Source organism: Siphateles boraxobius, unplaced genomic scaffold, assembly GCF_051911475.1.
Source record: "Siphateles boraxobius isolate OS27281-9 unplaced genomic scaffold, OSU_SipBor_1 25, whole genome shotgun sequence".
Taxonomy (NCBI): Eukaryota; Metazoa; Chordata; class Actinopteri; order Cypriniformes; family Leuciscidae; genus Siphateles; species Siphateles boraxobius.
The window spans coordinates 2,791,336-2,806,256 of record NW_027508866.1 but is presented as its reverse complement, the minus strand read 5'-3'; the positions used below and the strand labels follow the sequence as shown (position 1 = coordinate 2,806,256).

Below are 14,921 nucleotides of genomic sequence, written 5' to 3'. Positions count from 1 at the left end.
CTGTAGTGGGATTCAAAGCATTTTAAATCGCTGTTAACTGAATTACCGTGGCTCTTTTGCAGAAACGCTAAGCACGGGTATACTTGTTGTTCTGTGGAGTTTCTTTGAACAACTTTTCATTGACTTTTTGCAGCATCGGCTTAGAGCAAGCGCAACAAGCACGCCCTGGTAACAGCCTCCCTAGGTGGGAGGCTGATGCCTTTTAGTTCAAAGTCAAGCCTACGGCATAGCCTATATGCGGCTGTTTACATTTAGAGCCCGCCATTTCTGTTCCATGTGTTTTTCTCCAATTACACAGCCATTTTGGTTATATGGACAAAACAAACGTATCAATGATGTTTTTCGATGACTAGATTAATTTAAAGTTCATGACTCTTTCCCACCTGTTTTGTGTGCAGTCTGCCTCTCTGCTTTCGTACGCAAAGCCTTCGTCGTAGGTCCAGTGCAAAAGCAAGAAGTGGCCTTTTCCCCTTAGGCCACTGGGCCTCTTGCGCACAGTGCTTTGTGTAATTTCAGCCTGAAAGGGCACATGCACGGGCAGGCAAGAATGATTCACTGACAGTCTGACGCACAAAAAAACCCACCACAGCTATGCGAAGTTTGTCCGTTCTATGCTAACTCAGATCTTGCGGTCATTATTGCTTTGAACAAACCATCCTTGAATTTGTCGAACATCCAACTTAAATATAGCCCATTAAAGACGACCCAGGTGGGACTTGAACTCACAATCTCCAGCTCCGGAGGCTGATGCCTTATCCATTAGGCCACTGGGCCTTGTCTGGAGTACTTTTTCCTTTAATCAGTAATTTGGCTTCAAGGGGTTTCTAACGCTCAAACAACTACACTTTCGTATCTCGACGCCAGGTCGTGTTCCGTCTTTGAGATGGGCTTCACTGAATTTGTGGCGCCCTCCCGAAAGACTTAATGTAAAAGAGGCTCGTTGGTCTAGGGGTATGAATCTCGCTTTGGGTGCGAGAGGTCCCGGGTTCAAATCCCGGACGAGCCCGGGGATTTCAGACCAAGCAGCGAGAGCAACAAGGTTGGATCCTTCCTTTTGCAGCACTGAGCCAAACTCAAAACTGTCATTTTTTTGAAACCATTACTACTGCTTGTGTTCATCTGTACTACAACATAGCCAAGATTCAGCCAGATGACAAGCGCTTATTTCCTTGCACAGAACGAACTCAGAATCGCTGCCTGCCAGGGAGTGTGGCTCCCTAACGACAAACGCTTTCTATTAAAACTAGTGCCTTCCCATTCTGTAAGAGGCCAGCATTCAGTGACTCTACAAGTGTACGCAAGTAGCCTAATCTATTGTCAGTCAGGCTCGTTGGTCTAGGGGTATGATTCTCGCTTCGGGTGCTAGAGATCCCGGCTTCAAATCCCGGACGAGCCCTCTCACCTTTAGTATGAGTTCAAGGGTTCTCTGACTCTGTATGCAATTGCATGTGATACCACAGGATTTTTTTTTCTTTTTTTAAGCTGGGTGATAAAACAAATTGTGCTCTTCTTGGTGTATGAAAGGCATTGTTTTCCCTTAGAAGTTGACAGATAAGAAAGCTTATTCTGACGGAGAAGAAAGCTCATTCAGAAGCTCAAGCCCGCTTGAATGAGTCAGTCAGAAACTAGACTTGCTGAAGTTCTCTCTGGAGCTGAGACTCAGTGAGTTGCCCAAAAATCACCCGAAGGGCAATCTGATTATGGAGGAGTTAGCCATGTTGTCCACCCCACCTCTCAGCCCCCGCCAAAGCATTTACTTTTCTTTATCAACAACTTCATAGTCTGGCCATTTACTGCAACCCACATAGTACTTGACGTCACGTTCTGCAGCATCAGAGGCTGATGCTTTGGCAAAATTGAACTTTTTTCGCAGGTCTGTAGATGCTGTAGTGGGATTCAAAGCATTTTAAATCGCTCTTAACTGAATTACCGTGGCTCTTTTGCAGAAACGCTAAGCACGGGTATACTTGTTGTTCTGTGGAGTTTCTTTGAACAACTTTTCATTGACTTTTTGCAGCATCGGCTTAGAGCAAGCGCAACAAGCACGCCCTAGTAACAGCCTCTCTAGGTGGGAGGCTGATGCCTTTTAGTTCAAAGTCAAGCCTACGGCATAGCCTATATGCGGCTGTTTACATTTAGAGCCCGCCATTTCTGTTCCATGTGTTTTTCTCCAATTACACAGCCATTTTGGTTATATGGACAAAACAAACGTATCAATGATGTTTTTCGATGACTAGATTAATTTAAAGTTCATGACTCTTTCCCACCTGTTTTGTGTGTAGTCTGCCTCTCTGCTTTCGTACGCAAAGCCTTCGTCGTAGGTCCAGTGCAAAAGCAAGAAGTGGCCTTTTCCCCTTAGGCCACTGGGCCTCTTGCGCACAGTGCTTTGTGTAATTTCAGCCTGAAAGGGCACATGCACGGGCAGGCAAGAATGATTCACTGACAGTCTGACGCACACAAAACCCCACCACAGCTATCCGAAGTTTGTCCGTTCTATGCTAACTCAGATCTTGCGGTCATTATTGCTTTGAACAAACCATCCTTGAATTTGTCGAACATCCAACTTAAATATAACCCATTAAAGACGACCCAGGTGGGACTTGAACTCACAATCTCCAGCTCCGGAGGCTGATGCCTTATCCATTAGGCCACTGGGCCTTGTCTGGAGCTCTTTTTCATTTGATCAGTAATTTGGCTTCAAGGGGTTTCTAACGCTCAAACAACTACACTTTCGTATCTCGACGCCAGGTCGTGTTCCGTCTTTGAGATGGGCTTCACTGAATTTGTGGCGCCCTCCCGAAAGACTTAATGTAAAAGAGGCTCGTTGGTCTAGGGGTATGATTCTCGCTTTGGGTGCGAGAGGTCCCGGGTTCAAATCCCGGACGAGCCCGGGGATTTCAGACCAAGCAGCGAGAGCAACAAGGTTGGATCCTTCCTTTTGCAGCACTGAGCCAAACTCAAAACTGTCATGTTTTTGAAACCCTTAGTACTGCTTTTGTTCATCTGTACTACAACATAGCCAAGATTCAGCCAGATGACAAGCGCTTATTTCCTTGCAGAGAACGAACTCAGAATCGCTGCCTGCCAGGGAGTGTGGCTCCCTAACGACAAACGCTTTCTATTAAAACTAGTGCCTTCCCATTCTGTAAGAGGCCAGCATTCAGTGACTTTACAAGTGTACGCAAGTAGCCGAGTCTATTGTCAGTCAGGCTCGTTGGTCTAGGGGTATGATTCTCGCTTCGGGTGCGAGAGGTCCCGGGTTCAAATCCCGGACGAGCCCAGCAGTTTCAGAACAAGCAGCCAGTCAGATGACAAGCGTTTATTTCCTGCACAGAATGTACTCTGAATCGCTGCCGGCCAGAGAGTACGGGTCCCTAACGACAAACGCTCTTATTAAAACTAGTCCCTGCTCATTCTGTTTGAGGCCAGCGTTCGGTGACTGTACAAGTGTACGCAAGTAGCCCCATCCAGCGTCAGGCAGGCTCGTTGGTCTAGTGGTATGATTCTCGCTTCGGGTGCTAGAGATCCCGGCTTCAAATCCCGGACGAGCCCTCTCACCTTTAGTATGAGTTCAAGGGTTCTCTGACTCTGTATGCAATTGCATGTGATACCACAGGATATTTTTTTTCTTTTTTTAAGCTGGGTGATAAAACAAATTGTGCTCTTCTTGGTGTATGAAAGGCATTGTTTTCCCTTAGAAGTTGACAGAGAAGAAAGCTCATTCTGACGGAGAAGAAAGCTCATTCAGAAGCTGAAGCCCGCTTGAATGAGTCAGTCAGAAACTAGACTTGCTGAAGTTCTCTCTGGAGCTGAGACTCAGTGAGTTGCCCAAAAATCACCCGAAGGGCAATCTGATTATGGAGGAGTTAGCCATGTTGTCCTCCCCACCTCTCAGCCCCCGCCAAAGCATTTACTTTTCTTTATCAACAACTTCATAGTCTGGCCATTTACTGCAACCCACATAGTACTTGACGTCACGTTCTGCAGCATCAGAGGCTGATGCTTTGGCAAAATTGAACTTTTTTCGCAGGTCTGTAGATGCTGTAGTGGGATTCAAAGCATTTTAAATCGCTCTTAACTGAATTACCGTGGCTCTTTTGCAGAAACGCTAAGCACGGGTATACTTGTTGTTCTGTGGAGTTTCTTTGAACAACTTTTCATTGACTTTTTGCAGCATCGGCTTAGAGCAAGCGCAACAAGCACGCCCTAGTAACAGCCTCCCTAGGTGGGAGGCTGATGCCTTTTAGTTCAAAGTCAAGCCTACGGCATAGGCTATATACGGCTGTTTACATTTAGAGCCCGCCATTTCTGTTCCATGTGTTTTTCTCCAATTACACAGCCATTTTGGTTATATGGACAAAACAAACGTATCAATGATGTTTTTCGATGACTAGATTAATTTAAAGTTCATGACTCTTTCCCACCTGTTTTGTGTGTAGTCTGCCTCTCTGCTTTCTTACGCAAAGCCTTCGTCGTAGGTCCAGTGCAAAAGCAAGTAGTGGCCTTTTCCCCTTAGGCCACTGGGCCTCTTGCGCACAGTGCTTTGTGTAATTTCAGCCTGAAAGGGCACATGCACAGGCAGGCAAGAATGATTCACTGACAGTCTGACGCACACAAAAACCCACCACAGCTATCCGAAGTTTGTCCGTTCTATGCTAACTCAGATCTTGCGGTCATTATTGCTTTGAACAAACCATCCTTGAATTTGTCGAACATCCAACTTAAACATAACCCATTAAAGACGACCCAGGTGGTACTTGAACTCACAATCTCCAGCTCCGGAGGCTGATGCCTTATCCATTAGGCCACTGGGCCTTGTCTGGAGTTCTTTTTCCTTTGATCAGTAATTTGGCTTCAAGGGGTTTCTAACGCTCAAACAGCTACACTTTCGTATCTCGACGCCAGGTCGTGTTCCGTCTTTGAGATGGGCTTCACTGAATTTGTGGCGCCGTCCCGAAAGACTTAATGTAAAAGAGGCTCGTTTGGTCTAGGGGTATGATTCTCGCTTTGGGTGCGAGAAGTCCCGGGTTCAAATCCCGGACGAGCCCGGGGATTTCAGAGCAAGCAGCGAGAGCAACAAGGTTGGATCCTTCCTTTTGCAGCACTGAGCCAAACTCAAAACTGTCATGTTTTTGAAACCCTTACTACTGCTTGTGTTAATCTGTACTACAACATAGCCAAGATTCAGCCAATGACAAGCGCTTATTTCCTTGCACAGAACGAACCCAGAATCGCTGCCTGCCAGGGAGTGTGGCTCCCTAACGACAAACGCTTTCTATTAAAACTAGTGCCTTCCCATTCTGTAAGAGGCCAGCATTCAGTGTGAAGGGTTGGTCAAAATCCCCTTGCCTCTTCAAATACATCTATAATCATATCCTTTTGAATGCTTATATACTTCCTTTATAAAAATCAATAATCAAATATATTCATTATCACATAATAATTTTTATATTCTTTGTGCTTGTGAAATTATATTGTCTTAAATGCATGTGATGTAAGTAACCAGTTTCTTTTAGGTGCATTCCAATCTTACTTTGAGATTGCACGCAGTACACGCAGGACACGAAGGCCACGTAACCCACAAGGCCGTTTGTCTCTTTCTCTGGTATCAGTAGAGGGTCCTAAAGGCAGCGTGGACACATATGATTCTTCGCTGGACATATGGTCAAGCTATATTGAGCGTTACTATATCGAACTTTAATTGTTGTATTAAAATGTATTCTTTCCAGTATATTTCCTTCCTTCGGAGTAAATGCCAGTGATTTTCTCCCAAATGAGTGAATGTTTTAGCATTATGTTTTGGTATACTTAACTGATAATAAGGAGCTCAGACTCTCTTCAGCCTTGATGGGAGCTGTTATTTGCTAGTGTCTGTTATGTGTGTGTGTGTGTGCGTATGACATTCTATGTAGGTTCTGGACGTTCGGACCAGACACCCCGGCGCCCTTCTCTAACCTGCGAGGCCACCACAGACCTAAATCTAATGAGTGGACGACAACTATCTTGACTAATGGCGATAGGCACCCCTATCTCCTCACATGTGTTAAATTGTTTAGGCTCTTAATGTTTCTTAGCCAATGAGAATCATTCAACCTGTAAGCAATGACGTAGCTTAGACCTTGGAAATGGTATAACTGCTGTGATCTTTGTAACTGTAAGGGGGGCGGCCTACGAACTCCTGTGCGAGTATTGAAGCTGACTTCTGCTGATGAAACTGCAAACTATCTTCAGTAAATATTTTCTCTAATTTTTTATAATTCTGACACTGGGTCTTCATTCTTCATATCTGGTTCTGGGTCTTTAACTGTACACCCCTTACAAGTGACTCTACAAGGGTACGCAAGTAGCCGAATCTATTGTCAGTCAGGCTCGTTGGTCTAGGGGTATGATTCTCGCTTCGGGTGCGAGAGGTCCCGGGTTCAAATCCCGGACGAGCCCAGCAGTTTCAGAACAAGCAGCCAGTCAGATGACAAGCATTTATTTCCTGCACAGAACGTACTCTGAATCGCTGCCTGCCAGAGAGTACGGCTCCTTAACGACAAACGCTCTTATTAAAACTAGTCCCTGTTCATTCTGTTTGAGGCCAGCGTTCGGTGACTGTACAAGTGTACGCAAGTAGCCCCATCCAGCGTCAGGCAGGCTCGTTGGTCTAGGGGTATGATTCTCGCTTCGGGTGCTAGAGATCCTGGCTTCAAATCCCGGATTTCAGTTTATAGTCTGGCCATCTACTGCAACCCACATAGTACTTGACGTCACGTTCTGCAGCATCAGAGGCTGATGCTTTGGCAAAATTGAACTATTTCGCAGGTCTGTAGATGCTGTAGTGGGATTCAAAGCATTTTAAATCGCTCTTAACTGAATTACCGTGGCTCTTTTGCAGAAATGCTAAGCACGGGTATACTTGTTGTTCTGTGGAGTTTCTTTGAACAACTTTTCATTGACTTTTTGCAGCATCGGCTTAGAGCAAGCGCAACAAGCACGCCCTAGTAACAGCCTCCCTAGGTGGGAGGCTGATGCCTTTTAGTTCAAAGTCAAGCCTACGGCATAGCCTATATGCGGCTGTTTACATTTAGAGCCCGCCGTTAGGCCACTGGGCCTTGTCTGGAGTTATTTTTCCTTTGATCAGTAATTTGGCTTCAAGGGGTTTCTAACGCTCAAACAACTACACTTTCGTATCTCGACGCCAGGTCGTGTTCCGTCTTTGAGATGGGCTTCACTGAATTTGTGGCGCCCTCCCGAAAGACTTAATGTAAAAGAGGCTCGTTGGTCTAGGGGTATGAATCTCGCTTTGGGTGCGAGAGGTCCCGGGTTCAGCTACGAGACTTGGCCCACAAAGCTTATGTCAAGCAAAAGACTGTGTCCAAAAACACTGTAAAAAACCACACCATCTTCCCTGTCTCCGAACACTATTCAGAGCTGACTCTAGAGGGCGCCCCACAACACCACAGACCTTTGTACAGAGAGTCAAGACAGTTCCAAGCCAGCAGAGGGCAGTACAACCGCAATGGTTCTCGACCGAAGCACCAGAGCGGACGCTCTGAAAGATTCTGGGACCGGCAACACCCATCCAACAACCCAAGGGGTGGAGCCACCTGGGAAGCCAGCCGGCGACCCAGAAAAAGCCGATCCCCATTGTCCGGAGCATCAAGCCCAGAAAGCCAGCATCGGAACCCCTCTCAACATGCCACTGGTAAGCCCAAGTCTGAGCCCACATCAGATCAAAACAGTGCAGCCACGTCAGAGAGGGCAGAGATCCTGAAGGTGCTGAAAGAGCTTCTTTACAGAAAACTCGCAAGAAAGACAAACCACACATCTTATGTCTAAGCATAAGAACTGAAACCAACGCCCGGTCTGTCTACCAACTGACTGAGCCAAGCACCCCGAACACTGCTCCTCAGCCAAAGACCACAGAGCTAACTGTCATATCACAAGGTGACAGCATCACCCAAGCTCCACAGCTGACAGCTGCACACCCTGAATGAGACAGCACACTTCCTCATATCAGGTACCACTATCCCAAGGTACCAGAAAATGCTGTTTTGGCTATCTACACCCGCAGACAGCCACACAAACCCGGTCCTAACCACCCATTGATCGTCACACCTGCCCCAATGACAACATTCCTGGGCAACCTGGTCGAAAAGGGGGTGGGCCGGTAACTCCTCCTGAACATCACGTTGGAAAAGCAAGTGAGCAGGGAACACACAGCATCACATCTTACGGTGATCTCATCTCACCTTTTCAAAAAGACTCCAATTTCAAGCTAAGAGACAAGATCGAACTCTTACACCTCAAACTTGTGAACTGAACGTGCAGTCATACAGCCAAAATGACATCAGGCTTGAACAGTTAGCTCACATTCACCTGACAATTGATTGTATGAGTCTGATCCACCCAATGCACACCTAAAAAATGAACACTCAGCCATCAGTGTCTCACTATTCAATGCTCGCATTAAGACACACCAGACCTTCCTTCTGCCAGCAAGCGCACCCGTTTTCCTTTAAACATGTACCCATCAACCATGGTTACGGCCAAAGGTGTCTGCGCTTTGAACCTGAACTGGAACCACCGGTGTCTGACCCATTACTTCCTGGTCCTTCCGGACCCGCCCCATGATGTCTACATTGAAGTAGACATCCTGACTCACCTCAAGGCTCATGTGGACATCATTAATGAGGTAGTGTGGGCCCCATTGACTTTACAGCCCCCTGTTGTTCCAACCAACACTGAGAACCTCCTGTCAGGTCAGACCATTCCAGAGGTTGGCACCCTAATCAACGAACAGGACACTTCGATACCAGCTTACACCAAAGGGGTCGCCGTCCAGCTCAACATGCATTGTGGTCAAACCCTAAACCACACGCTGGGCTTCTTTCAACCTTCACCCGAATGTGTTGAACTTGGACTCACGCTGGAAGCCACACCCCTTACTGAAGTGTCATCGCGTGTAGTCTACATCCTTTTCAACAACTGCGTGGCGATGGACACCACCATTCCAAAAGTCTATCGGGTGGGATGGCTAGTGAGCCATGACTTCCATGACTTTGAACTCACACTACCAATCATTGGGCCCATCCCATCTTCAATAATACCCGAAGGGAGCACAAACCACACAGTGTTCACAGCACCCTTCAAACTCATCTCCGTCACTTCGGTCATGCCAATGGACAAAGACCAGGTATGCAGAACAGCACTGACAGAGGACCAACACCTTGCAGTATACACAGTCTCCAGACAGCTTGCTTGCAGGACTGACGACACTGCTGCACCTCTGCCTGCCAACACGACAGACGACACACCAACATAGGAGCCGTTCCCAGGATTTGAGTCTCAAGTTCAGCAAATTCTAAAAGACGCTGACGCAATTAAAAATGATGCAGATCTACAAAGACTCAGACAAGTCCTTTACAAGTTCAAAGCATCCTTTGCCAAAGACTCTTTAGATTGTGGTCTCACCGAACTCCACACTGTGCGCATCCCAACGCACCCTAATGCTCCTCCCACTTTTGTCAGGCAGTACAAGATCCCCATCGCTTCACACGAACCGGTGCGAGAGATCATCGTATCCAGGCTTGAAAAAGGTGTCATCCGTCCATGCAACAGCACCCATTCTGCCCCCATCTGGCCCGTCCTCAAACCAAACGGCAAGTGGCGACCCACCAATGACTGCAGGAAACTGAATCAACAGGTGCCACTGTCCCGATGGCCCATGACCCAGCTGGAGCAAGGAATACCCAGAATCAGAGGAGCCACAATCTTCTCAACACTTGATGTGGCCTCTGGATTCTGGACCATACCTGTGCATCCTGAAGACCAGCACTAGCTAGCATTCACGTTCGGCAACCGACAAGTCACTTTCACCAGGTACCCGTTAGGCTATGCCAACTCACCTACTGAGTTCAACATCTTCCTGAACAAAGCATGCCCAGATGCCAGAATGAGAGGTAACCTTATCTACGTTGATGATGCTCTCATGAAAAGCACAACAGTGGCTGACCACCTGAAAGAGATAGACTGTTTTGAACCAATTATCCACTGCCGGCGCCAAGAACGCCCTCCACAAAGGACAGTGGTGTCGAACCAAAGTCAACTATGTGGCCCCACTCATCGGATCACAAGGCATCGAACCGCAGTCCAGCCGTATTCAAGCTGTTCAAAACATCAAGCCACCCACCAACATCTCAAGCTACAAGCTTTCTATGGGTGCGCAATTACTCACGGCAGCTCAGCAAAAGCTACTCAGACATTGCGAAACCTCTAACTGCCCTTCTGAAAACTGACTGCCCATTTGTATGGACAGAAATTAAAGACAATACCTTGAATGAGCTAAAACGACACTTATGCACAGCTACATGTCTGGCTTACTCTGACCCACAAAAAGAGTTCTATCTAGAAGCTGGGTTCTCCAACCACTGTCTCAGTGCTGGCCTGTACCAAAGGCATGATCAAGACAAAGGAGTCGTTACATATGCCAGCAAGACACTTCTCTCACCAGAAACTAAATTCTCAGACTGTGAAAAAGCTCTGCTCTGCACTGTATGGGCCATCCAGAGATTCTCCAACTACATTGGAGCCCATTGGAGCCAGTGCATCCGAGATGGCGTGGTCACCAATTCATGCATAACCACATGGTTAATGGCCCTCCAGGGGTGCAATGTTGAGGCACGTTATGCTCAAAATCACAAGTCTGCGCTAGGCCACGGCCTGGCAGCCTGCCAAAACTGCTCTGATAACACACCAGCTGCGACGGTGGATGTAGAAAAACCCCAACAACAACAACTGACCTGTCACAGGTACTTTAAAGAGAATGCGTGTCAAGGTATGCCCACAGCCTACATCGATGGATGTTCCTACCACCATGAGGGCACCCGTCAATCAGGTGCGGGCATGCTGTAGGTAAATGACATACCGTGGGCCCGACATACAAGTTGGGCCCGCAGTCATCACAATATGCTGAGGTAGCAGCCATCCTCATAACGCTGCACATCGACGCATAACATCAAAGAACTCCTTATGGGCACAGACTTTAACTATGCCAGACTCAGTTTCCCATACCAACTTCCAGACCGGAAACAAAATGGCTGTAAGACTTCAAACCACATGCCTGTCGCACACCAACACCGGTTCCAGGCTTGCGATTACATCACAAGAAAAAACAACATGATTGTCTACTGGAAAAAGGTGAAAGGACACTCAAGGCAACCGGGCCTTGACAAAGACTTGAATGACCAAACCCATACCCTCACCAAGCCTGGCGCACTAAACGACTAGCTGTGGTCACTTCAAACCTGCCCACCCACCCTGAAGTTTGAAGTGATTACACACAGCATAAGAACTTTACAACCTAAACTGTCTACCTCACAGCAGTTTATGCTAGCTCCGCTGTTTACAAACACAAACATAACGAACATGCGGGCTTCTGACACAATAAAGACTTTGCTTCACCACCTCTCAGACCCCTCCAACCAACCCTTGACTGCCGTCTACACTCACTGACAACCAGTTACTCAGAACACGGCATGACACCAAGCACATGCTGCGTGCACAGAGCTACATTCTATTTGTGCACCGTCTGACACCACAACGCAAAGACGTGTAATGCAACGGCGCAAAGGGGGGTTAAGGCCAATGTACGTCCATGACGCATCATGCGCTGCAAACCACAGCACCAGAGCCACTGACAATACACAGAGGCAAGCGACATGCCAGCAGTAAGATGTGGCAAAACATGGGCCTAGGCAAGCTAAACCTATTTGCCACCCATGAAATAAAGAGACTGCCTTGTCCAACCAAAGACAACCCTCGCTGGCTTTTTCCTCCCCTTTCTTTCTCTCTCTCTCTGTTGTCTGTAACAGGTTGCTGCTGTGGTTCGCCATGCCGTGCTGTCAGCCATCCAGAGGACAGCTGCCACCGAGAGAACAACTGAGACTCCTGATCACCGACTGCAGGACCTACACCCATCAAGCGCATGTTCGACTCATCCAGCCCCACAAGGCCTACAGAGCACACTACCCCAGCACCGTAGCCCAATACGGCTGGGCAAGTGCCCGATGGACAGAGGACTCCCTCTCTCACGCCAAGGCCAAGGTCGAACACATGTCCAACCAACTTGGGAAAGTGACTGTTACACAATCAGGACTCTTAAGCACCAACTAACACTCAAAACGGTTCCTGGGAGCGTTGCTCGGACCCCTAGCTGCCGCCAGAACTCTGTTCGACACTGGTATGCCAAGTGTCCACACAGCAAACATAGCCACTGTGAAACAGCATGTGGTTGAAATTCAGACTGAACATTCACAGCTAAAAGAGCAACTCACCACGCAGAGTGCATCTTTGCAAACCATCGGCAAGACATTGAGAGGAACGTGGTCATTCTCAACACTCACAGCATCCTGCTGAATCAGACCAGGAACTGCATGAAACCGCTGTTTACTGTCTTCCAGAATGACTTTGCCCAAACTCAGCTGGTTACAGCCCTGATAACAGACATGCTTTGGGAGGTTAACTCCTCAAAAGACAGCCCAGCCACGGGTAGAATCCCACCGTAGTTGAAACCCTTAAGCCTTGTGCTAACTATGCTGGTCTCCGCATATGATCTGGCATTGTACCATCTTCCGAGCAAAGAGTACCAGACAGCACTGGAACTCCCATCCTTCAAGAACTACAACTTCACCTTAGATCCAGAACTGGAACTCTGGATCGAGGAAAGGGGGTCCCAATTCATTGACATTGCTCCGGTCAACACAGCCATCCAAGCACTGTCTCGACTTCCCGTTCTGAACACTTCATCTGCGGTCGTAGGACCTCAGCCGACATTGTGCTGTGCATCTCTACAGGTAATCAGCCACACTCTGACACTATGAGTGGCATTCATTCTGTACAGAAGACTCCACCAGATGCGACACAGCCGAACTCACGAAAGCCGTGCCTGAAGGTCTCAGACGGAATCCCCGGAAAGGGGTGCCAAGTCAGAGACCACGCCAAACCTCATCGAGCTGAATCCTCAGCTTTAAGATCCACCTGCCATCCTACCATCAGGTTCCACCTGCTACCCTACTACCATGGTCCACCTGCTACATGACCATCAGGATTCACCTGCCAGTCGGCCATTGTGATGATTGTCGTCCGATGATGTTCACACAGGGACTTCATCCGACGAAAAGGGGGAATATGTAGCGACTGACCGAATCCTGTTTTCCTTTCACTACTGAACAAATATGAACACATATATGTTTAATTCACAAAACCTTGAATCATGTGAAATGGTGCCCCAATGTCTGCCAGCAGGTCATTGATTAACTCCATTTATGACGCATTGCGCAATCAAGAAACAGGTCCCCGTTGTTCTCAAACCCTCACGTGGTGCACACCAGGGATGGACAATATACCCTAAGGATACACACACACACACACCACACATACCCGCACACAAACGTCCTTTGTGTGCAACTTAGGATAGGAATGTCCTTAATGTATATAACACAGAATTGTATCTAACCTTCCTGTATGCATGCATATCTAATTAGTTTTGTCCTATTCTATAGATGTAATCGGAGACTGGTCTGTAACTTCAAATCTTAAGTGTATTTCTAAAGAAAGATTACCTAACAGTATCATCTTCTGTAACTCTCCCTCTTGCTAGGTCATAAAACTTTATGACCCCCAAAAGGAATTCCAAGGGAATCACAGCTCCCACTTGAATTCTGATAAAGAAAGAGGAATAGACTCTGCAATCTTATATTTTCTATAAGTATAACCACTTAAGAAATGTATAAACATGAATTTGATCTTTCCTAGGTCATAGTAGCTGGTATTATGGCTTTATAGTCATGTGAGTGAACATTAAATGTGTGTAATTCTGCATATGAATGTAACTTTATGTTTCTTCTACTCTTTCCGGCCATTCTTGGTACCTGTTTGACCGTCTTGTTTTGACTAAACAAGTCATACATAGGATATTACAGTAAAATGTATTGTTCTGTGTGTACAATCTTTCTGGCTAGAAATGACAAAATGTCATACCATCTTAAATTATCCTGACAAGACAAAGAAGAACTTTTCCCGCTGGAGATGCTCTAAGATGATTGGTTCAAATACGCGAAGCAGGCGTGAACCCCTCCTCTCTATAAGAGACTGACAAGTTTCTAAGAGAGCACTTTCCCTGTGAGAGGTTTCCGGTCCCATGGCTCCTTAGGGAGCTTTACACTGCGTTTCTTTTCTTTTCCTTTCTTTACTAAGTTTTATTTTCATTCTTCGCCTCTCCCTCCCGATGAACCCACATAGTACTTGACGTCACGTTCTGCAGCATGAGAGGCTGATGCTTTGGCAAAATTGAACTTTTTTTCGCAGGTCTGTAGATGCTGTAGTGGGATTCAAAGCATTTTAAATCGCTCTTAACTGAATTACCGTGGCTCTTTTGCAGAAACGCTAAGCACGGGTATACTTGTTGTTCTGTGGAGTTTCTTTGAACAACTTTTCATTGACTTTTTGCAGCATCGGCTTAGAGCAAGCGCAACAAGCACGCCTTAGTAACAGCCTTCCTTGGTGGGAGGCTGATGCCTTTTAGTTCAAAGTCAAGCCTACGGCATAGCCTATATGCGGCTGTTTACATTTAGAGCCCGCCATTTCTGTTCCATGTGTTTTTCTCCAATTACACAGCCATTTTGGTTATATGGACAAAACAAACGTATCAATGATGTTTTTCGATGACTAGATTAATTTAAAGTTCATGACTCTTTCCCACCTGTTTTGTGTGTAGTCTGCCTCTCTGCTTTCGTACGCAAAGCCTTCGTCGTAGGTCCAGTGCAAAAGCAAGAAGTGGCCTTTTCCCCTTAGGCCACTGGGCCTCTTGCGCACAGTGCTTTGTGTAATTTCAGCCTGAAAGGGCACATGCACGGGCAGGCAAGAATGATTCACTG

General features: G+C 46.9%; 7 non-coding genes across 7 annotated transcripts; 5 read left to right on the top strand and 2 right to left on the bottom strand.

The window, feature by feature from the left end:
* Window positions 1-701: 701 nt before the first annotated feature.
* Window positions 702-774, bottom strand: trnar-ccg (transfer RNA arginine (anticodon CCG)). Its single transcript has one exon. It is a non-coding gene; the product is annotated as a tRNA-Arg (tRNA).
* Window positions 775-934: 160 nt separating this feature from the next.
* On the top strand, window positions 935-1,006 carry trnap-ugg (transfer RNA proline (anticodon UGG)). The gene has a single exon. It is a non-coding gene; the product is annotated as a tRNA-Pro (tRNA).
* A 1,579-nt stretch (window positions 1,007-2,585) lies between these two features.
* On the bottom strand, window positions 2,586-2,658 carry trnar-ccg (transfer RNA arginine (anticodon CCG)). Its single transcript has one exon. It is a non-coding gene; the product is annotated as a tRNA-Arg (tRNA).
* A 160-nt stretch (window positions 2,659-2,818) lies between these two features.
* trnap-ugg (transfer RNA proline (anticodon UGG)) lies at window positions 2,819-2,890 on the top strand. The gene has a single exon. It is a non-coding gene; the product is annotated as a tRNA-Pro (tRNA).
* Window positions 2,891-3,208: 318 nt separating this feature from the next.
* trnap-cgg (transfer RNA proline (anticodon CGG)) lies at window positions 3,209-3,280 on the top strand. The gene has a single exon. It is a non-coding gene; the product is annotated as a tRNA-Pro (tRNA).
* Window positions 3,281-4,975: 1,695 nt separating this feature from the next.
* On the top strand, window positions 4,976-5,048 carry trnap-ugg (transfer RNA proline (anticodon UGG)). Its single transcript has one exon. It is a non-coding gene; the product is annotated as a tRNA-Pro (tRNA).
* Window positions 5,049-6,366: 1,318 nt separating this feature from the next.
* trnap-cgg (transfer RNA proline (anticodon CGG)) lies at window positions 6,367-6,438 on the top strand. The gene has a single exon. It is a non-coding gene; the product is annotated as a tRNA-Pro (tRNA).
* The last annotated feature ends 8,483 nt before the right edge of the window (window positions 6,439-14,921 follow it).